The sequence below is a fragment of the Lytechinus pictus genome, chromosome 6, assembly GCF_037042905.1.
Source record: "Lytechinus pictus isolate F3 Inbred chromosome 6, Lp3.0, whole genome shotgun sequence".
NCBI lineage: Eukaryota > Metazoa > Echinodermata > Echinoidea > Temnopleuroida > Toxopneustidae > Lytechinus > Lytechinus pictus.
Genome location: NC_087250.1, coordinates 28276407 through 28285175, shown reverse-complemented (window position 1 = coordinate 28285175; position 8769 = coordinate 28276407). Strand labels below are relative to the sequence as shown.

Sequence of the window (8769 nt, the reverse complement as noted above, 5' to 3'; positions counted from 1 at the left end):
TGTATGCATTATGAATTATTTTGTATATTACAAACAATGTAAATATTTTGATAATGTTTTGTGAACGCAGAAATAAAAATAAAACAAACAAAAACAAGACAAAATGATGGCTAATTTATCTATTTCAAAGTTTTTCTATTTCCCACATTGACGAGTGGATACCATGCGCGACCATGGGGTCTCGAAAAGCACCCTAAACACGTATTTTCCATATTCTGAAAATGCACCACTTAACAAGTATTGGCGTGTTAAACCCTACCCTTAACAAGTATAGAAAAAAAAAACGATACTCTTGGCAAGTATAGTCCCTGAGATGAACCCCTAAACAAGTACAGCGATATGTTATTGTTATGTCACGGGTCCGTCGGTCGTCGGTTTTAACTTTACACATCATTTGGTTTGCTACGGCCCACACCTCGCGCAAATCGGACTCTAATCACGTAATGTTTGGGGCAAAAAAGACATCCTTTATAAAACATTTTAATTTTGTTTTATCATTCCCACAAATTTGACCCTAAACACGTATATTTTTCTTAGCGAAATAGATACCTGTTTTCATTTTTTTGGTGTTTTTGACACCCTTATCACGTTACGTACGTAACGTGCCCTATCTTGAAAAAACATGCTTTTTACGTGTTATATTGTCGCGCATGGTATCCACTCGTCAATGTAAGTGCCCCCCCCCCCCCGGGTCTGTTTCTTCTTGTCTTTCAATTGGAAATCATTGAGGGCGATCGCCAACCAACCCCGCCCCCTCCCCATTCTGTAGCGCCGACAGGCATGTTTAGCAATTTCCAGCGTTACAGCTAGGCAGTCACAGCAAAACCTATGTAGACACACGTCATAATGAGAGCAATACCCCACATAATCCCTCCGATAATACAGCCAGCCCATGACCAGCGTCGAGCCTCAGATGAAGAGATTGTTGCTCCGTTATAATCTCCTCCTGCCGCACGATTCTTCACCTGTAAAAAAATTATAAATAAAATCAACTTCTAAAAAATAAAATATTGAATATCCAACTTAAGAAAAATAGAATAAAAATTTCCCACTCAAATGAAGTAAATTATTCGTTTACTTTTTACAAAAAAAATCAGCATGGATATAGTTCCATAGTAAATATAAAACGTTTAAAACAAAAATAAAATAACTTATGAATAGGCCCATTAAAATTTGAACAAAATAAAAAAAAGTATATCAACATTTTCATTATTATGATTTTTTTTTAATAGCACAAATATCTTTTTTTTAAATGATGCTTTACAAACATACCTATGAGTATTAAATATTCATATTTGACAAATTAAGAAATAATTATTAAAGTTTAAACGAATTATCATAAATATTGGAAATTCATATTTTACAAAAATCGTGATGAATAATAGCATAATCAATCCAGTACCACGTGAACATATTTTTTAAAATATTCCCGGTTTAGGAATAATTTAAATACTCAAGAGCTCCGTTGTACAAAAATTACTATCATTGTAATTTTGTCATCGATTGGTAACTGCCATGGTATGACCCATCAGCCAATCAGAATAAAGGATTTTATAAAAGATACCTCTGGATGGCCAAGTTATTATAACAGTATCCTTTTTTCGGGGTATAAAAAGAGATGTATTTATATATACGTTTTCCCCCAAGCTTCAACTGCTGTTGCTGCTGCCCTCTACGTTTGTTGGTCAGACATAACTTAATTACCTCGCTTGATTTGACGAGGCCAACAACACCAAATGGTAGGCAGCAGAGGATTGTAACGAAGAGCGCAAATCCAAAGTAATCCTTCGGGATAGGCCCGGCGGCAACATGCACCATCGTCTGCTGACCAGAGACCTGTCATCATTTACAAATTATTATTGTTCAATTCAAACATGTCAAATAAGCATTCCTTATTCTTCTGATTGCAGTTGATTTATGCAGTGCGTTTCAGAAAAAAAAATGTTATCCAAATCTAAAGTGCTGATATTCGAAATATATTTTTTACATAAAATTACTATGCTTGGGAATCAAAGAGAAACTCATCTGCTTTCCAGTAATACCTTATTTGCACCATTTGTATCACGCATGACCGAATTAATTCATCTAATTGAAGACAACGGGTGCAGATTCATTTTTTTCCAAGTTTTTGAAAACTTGATGAAAGGGCAGAGGCTGATGTAAATACTTTCATTGATGCCTAAGCTGGCAACAAGCTCTTGATTCTGTCCCTTTTCTACCAGGGAGTGCAAATAGGCAAATGCACTTGAAGATGATTAAAAAGGAGAAAGGAGATCATACCACATTATATACATACATATATATATATATATATTTTTTTTTTTTTGGGGGGGGGGGGTAACATAGTTCTCCTACCTGAGGAATTTGTCCAAGAGCAAGTGTCGCAGGTTGCTGTCCCGTATACTGCGGAGGGGACTGTTGAACAGGATATGCAGGAGCGCTGTGAACCTCACCAGTCGTCCCATAACTCGGAGGTACAGCCTGTTTCCCGCCCTCTACGTCCTTGTTGTTGAATCGCTCGTATTCTGAATAATATAGGTCAAATTAATTGGTGAACACTATTTAGGACTTTCTGCATAAGACTTATTCTTATGCGAAATGCAACTTATTTGTACCACCATGGGGAGCGTTTCATAAAATAACTTGTCGGAGGTTTTATCTGATGGGATTCTCCTGTTTCATCTGACAGTTACATTTACCAAAAGAACTGTCCTGAGCCAATCAAAATCAAGGAAAATTATCAGACCAAAATGCTGATGAAACGCTCTCTAGTTGAATATTTAATCGGGCTATTAGTCCAGTCAATATAGGGTTTGACCCACCACTAATTGCAACACGAGATATTTCACTGCAATGCTTTCAAGGAAGGTCCCCTAAACAACATACTAAAAGTCCCAAGAAATCCAAGCAGTGGAAATGTATGAAATTTGCATAATATGCAAATTAGCCATAAAAATTAGAAAAATAAGGAAAATAGCCCAAAGATTACAAATTGAGTGTCCAAAAAAATTCAATTTGAGCGAAAATTCATGATAAATAACTGTATTCAATGTTTTTTGTCAAAAGTGCAAAAAAAATCTACCTCATTTGCATAATATGCAAATAAGCATCCTTATATGGAAAAATGTCAAGGTATTGTGATTTTTCTCTCATTATCTGCTTGAAAATATCATTAATGTTGTAATGTACATGCTGCTATCACTAAGGAGGTTGAATACATTTGTATTCAGCTTAGTGTATGTAGTGTAATTTGCATATTGTGCAAATAAAAGTATCTAACATGTTATAAATATTCAAGAAAACACACTGGTGATACATCCCTCAAAAATTGTAAGTAGATTATCTATTGAAATTGGAATATGGCAATACCTTACAGGAAGGTTTCCTAAACACCATATTAAAAGTCCTTAAATATACAAGCATATAGGAAAATCACAAAATTTGGATTTTATGCAAATTAGCAATAATAAATTACAAATAAGGAAAATAATCAAAATATTGGAAATCAAGTGCAGAAATCAATACGAATTGAACTGAAGCCCATGATAAGTTTTACAAATTTATTTATTAAAAAATAAAAATAAATCGTAAATAAATCTACCTCATTTGCATATATATGAGCATCTTTATATGGAAAAAAAAACACTTCTTGCTTGGCTGATATTGACTTTTGTCACGAGCAGTTACCCCACTCATATTGTACAATGATGAGTCCATTCTACATGGATCCCACTGCTTGAATGCTTCATTATTTCCATACAAGTCTTGCTCTCTTCTTGACTTTGTAGAGACTTTGCGTTTCTTGCGAGTATAGTCCACGCTAGCAACTCCTGGATTGCCAAGTGATCAGCACAAGATGTCACACCCGTACAAATAAAAGCCCATTAGCTTCGAATATTTGGTCCTTGTATCACACCAATTAGCTTATAAACTTGGGGTCCTTGCATTTAAAGCGCTTAACGATAAATCTCCACCCTACATCTCAGAGCTCTTATCTCAGCATAGACCAACACGCAGTCTCAGATCAGCAGCTCAAGCATTGCTGTGGGAATCTCTCAGCCACACAACCTGGGGTGACAGAGCCTTCTACATCTCTGGACCAAAGCTGTGGAATAGCCTTCCCCAATTTATCAGGACAGCAGAGACCCAATCAACTTTTGAGTCTTACCTGAAGACCTTTCTGTTCCCCACTCCAACATTATCCCAAGACAAGAATAACTCAATTGTAGCATTTTTTTTTTTACTAGGACAGTACTTGAACTGAATGATGATCCTAAGCACTGTTTGAAGACATTGACATTTGTGAGATATTTCCTATTTTTGAGCAAGCGCCATGAGCGCCCAGCTGAGGCGGATACCGGCGCTTTACAAGAACCCATCATCATCATCATCATCATCACTTGTCTTGGTGGTGAATATGAGTACTTGCTTGGATCACAAGATCTCTGGGCATGCTTAATAAGAGTAACAATGGGCATTTGCCTACACGAGCGACATGAAAGCCATTCATAAATTCATGATGAAGGCTTAAAGTGCATTATAGGCATCTTTCTCAGATAAAGGAATCGAGATTAGACGTTCTTGCTGAATCCAGTTGCTGCTTCATGATGAAGCATCCATTTTCTGTTCTTTCCTCTTTCATAAATCTCCTATGGCAACCATCTCCAAATATCAAAGCTATAGTTTCTAAGTAAGTCGTATGAAATTAATAATATTAATTTCCTGATATTTATGGTAAACAGAAATTCCTCAGTGAGACAATGAACAAACCAGATGGAGGACTAAGCCATATTATTGCCTTTCCAACAAGAGGACACAATATAATGGAACACCCTTAACATCACCATCAAATACCATCCAACATTGATTAGACAGTGTGTACCACTTCCAGGATTTATTTGCCACAATGTGCTACTCATGGGTATACTGTGAGGTTATCCAGAGGAATAAACATTTTATGGTACGACTATTATGTTCTTCTGGAGGAATGCTGACTTTAATAGTGTCATGCAGATGTACTTTGGACAATCATACAACTCTCTGTACTGAACTCCGACAAGTCGAGCTTAGGAGACTGAATGCCAATCAAGAGGACTTTAACAAGAACAACACCGTTAACCATGTCTTCTTCCAACACAAGTTGCCTCAATGAGACATTGGACATAAGTTGTGTCGGAAGATGTCAAGAGTTTTAGAGAAAGGCTAGGAAGGCTTGCACATTTTAGAGCCCCAAAAGCATCAGTAAGGTAAAGCTCAGAATTGCTGCAATGCATTAAAGAGGACCATAAGAGGGTTTGTAGACAAGCCTATAATACATAATTTGTTGACCAGATTGACAATGATCCAGGCTGTAACAATTAGCATGTTGGGAGCCCTTAATATCAATAGCTATGACTACATTGGAATATCATTATTAAAGGAAGGCAAAGATTTTTAGTCTTAGTATTCACCACTGATCATGATGATGATGACGCTGAAGTCCTGGGACCCAGTCCTGACCCAAATATGGCCAGATAACATATTGTTTAGTCAAGCAGGTGTAGCCAGACTACTGAAGAAATTGTTAAAGAAAACAACCTGCATGAAGCTACTAGGCCAGACGGAATCTCTGCTGCACTTCTTAATGAGACTACTCATCAGATCTTACCTGCCATAAGTTTGCTTTTCCTGGCCTCCGTTTATCAAGTTTATGCGGTGAAATTTAAAGAAAGTATATATCGTTCCCATCCATATAAGAAAGGGTTGTCAACTCTAACAAACTACACACCAATTCAAAAACTGTGCTTTGTTCTTGCCAATCCCATCATCTTGTCAGACTAACGCTTAGGAAGCAAAGAACATATTTCCAGTATTTTTCCTTTAATATAAATCACATTAGGATAGATTTGAATGCTTAGTGATATCAGCATATTAATTTGAAAAACTGAAATGTTTTCACTGCAGTCAATGTGATAAAAATAAAAATTTATTGACATTTTCCATATAAGGATACTTATTTGCATAATATGCAAATGAGGCAGATTTGCTAGCTTTTTTTAATAAAGACATTGAACTTATTTATTCATCATGAATTTTTGTTCAAAATTACTTGCTGTGGACATTTAGTTTTTAATCTTTGGATTAATTTCCTCATTTTCTATTTTTTTTAATGGCTAATTTGCATAATATGCAAATTAATTTTCAGGCATTGGGATGAATTCTCATGCTTAGTGATATAGTAGCATATTAATTTCAACATTAATGAAATGTTTTCAAGCAGTCTATTTGAGAAAAATCACAATATCTTGAATTTTTTTCCATATAAGGATGCTTATTTGCATAATATGCAAATGAGGTAGAATTTTTTGCACTTTTGATTAAAAACATTAAATTCAGTTATTTATCATGAATTTCCATTTGAATTAAATTGTTTTGGACTTTTAATTTGTAATCTTTGGTTTATTTCCCTTCTTTTTTCTTATTTTTCATGGCTAATTTGCATAATATGCAAATTTCATAAATTTCCACTGCTTGGGTTTCTTGGGACTTTTAGTATGTTGTTTAGGGGACCTTCCTGGAAAGCATTTCAGTGGAATATCTCGTGTTGCAATTAGTGGTGGGTTACCCCCCTATTCTGGCTAGATTGACTTGACTATATCGGTAGGTTGTCGGTCGGTTATACCGTGTGCCACACGCAGGGTCTATTGTCACCCGTGAGTGACGTAGAACAAATTTTATAATTATATTATTAATATCCTGATCAATTAGATATTTTATGAATTGCGGTAATAAATAACTAATGCACTAATCAGTTTTCAATCCAATTGCTTTATTTAGTTCTTGGTAGAAAATCTTTGAATAAACCTAATTTCATATAATAAAATACAAAAGAACAAGTTGGGATGTGACATCATCAGCGCACCTAATAAATATTCATAAAGACATGATTAGAACTGTTTCAACGGAATAATGCAAATCTTTAAAATTCAACAACTTTCTTATTTGTTATCCGATTTTGATCAAATTTTTAGCATTTTGCTTTGTAAATTTTACTCTATTTATTGCGATATAAATATCTCCAGCCTGGACCATCCATTTAATACCTGACTTACTTGGACGAAAAGAAAATGTTTCCTATACTTATACCTATAGCTTGGGGTTATTGGTATACCAGCAATTAAAAGGCTGTCCCGCCGAGTTCCTACGGGAGTTACCATAGCAGAAACAGACTCTGCTCCTGAAAACTGTTTACTCTTTACGCCACTGTACTAACTGAAGAGTAGTTTTGTTTCTACCATGTCAATGGAGAAAAAAATATATTGAAAGAGGTGTCCAAATGGCCCATTTATAAAAAGCTAAAAGTTTTTAGTATGGAATACAAAACACAAAAATAATTAGGCCTGTAATTATCCCGGTATTATTTAACAAAATGGGAATCGTTGGAGTTTTGATATCGTCGCCTGACATTGCTTAGGGGTATGGTTAGCCGCTGGCATATGGAATTTTAAAATTGAAGGAAAAAATCATTACTATGCAATTTCTTTATCATAAATATTGTTGCCTGTTAACTGTACAATTATTAAAAATAAACTTGCTGCCATGGTGGACTTTCTCATACAGCAAGTTTAGGGAAGTAGCTAAATGAAAAATTGAAAACAATGATCCTCGTCGTTCTCATTCAGATTAATAATTAATTCCAGATGCTTGAAGCTCAAACAAACCAACACCTACAATCCACAATCAAGAGAGATTAAGAGAAAAATAAAACTTGTTGCATATAATGCAGGCTGTTAAGTTTGACTGATGGTAATGGTTTTAACTCAAGTTAAATTGTATAAATCTATTAATGGTTGATTTCAAGTTCGGCGTTGGTGTTGAAGCCACATTTTGCCGGGATTGCGTTTACTAGCTCCAAAAACGAAACATTCTGAGTTAAAACAAACCACTTTTCGTTTTCTTATGTTATTACATAAAATCATAATTTTTTCATTTCATACTTGTGTAAATGTATCCCTTATAATGAAATAAGTTGCAGCAATAAATACCTAATGCACTAAATCAGTTGCCAATCCAATTTTTCTAGTTCTTGGAGGAAAAAAATTGAATAAACCTAATTTCATATAATAAAATACAAACGAACAAGTGGAGATGTGACATCATCAGCCCTCCTAATGAATATTCATGAAGACTGTTTTTACAAAATATTGCTAAACTTTAAAATTCAATAACTTTGTTATTTGTTATCCGATTTTGATAAAATTTTCGGCATTTTGCTCAATGAATTCTACTCTATTTATTAAGCTATACATACTTTCAGCCCGGACCATCCCTTTAACTTATTGGATGAGCCTGCGCCTATGAATGTTCTTAACAGATTTATTATGGCGCAATATAAATGCTGTGGATCATCATCATCATCAACACTGAACTTGAGACCACCCAATATAAATATATAAGATCTTACCGGACGACATGATGTAGTATTCCAACCTCAGCTTAACAAATTATAGACAGGAAACGATGTCTCTGATGATATCATTTTATATCGTGTGTTGCGAAGTAAGCTCCGGATGTATCCAGTCACACTTTGAAAACCGACTCCAAATCGATCAATGGTAGGCCATTAGATACATTGCATTCATCGGCGGAAATCCCAGGGGGGGAGGGGGGACGTGTCCCCCCTACTCAAAATAGTAGGGGGGACACAATATCAAATGTCCCCCAACTATTTGTGGTCTTTTATGATGGTAAGAAATACATCGTTCAAAATCTAAATAAAACATGTATTTT

The 8769-nt window shown here is 35.1% G+C and overlaps 1 pseudogene; it reads right to left on the bottom strand.

Moving 5' to 3' along the window:
* Positions 1 to 784: 784 nt before the first annotated feature.
* Positions 785 to 8511, bottom strand: LOC129262743 (proline rich transmembrane protein 1B-like; annotated as a pseudogene).
* Between the last annotated feature and the right edge of the window lie 258 nt (positions 8512 to 8769).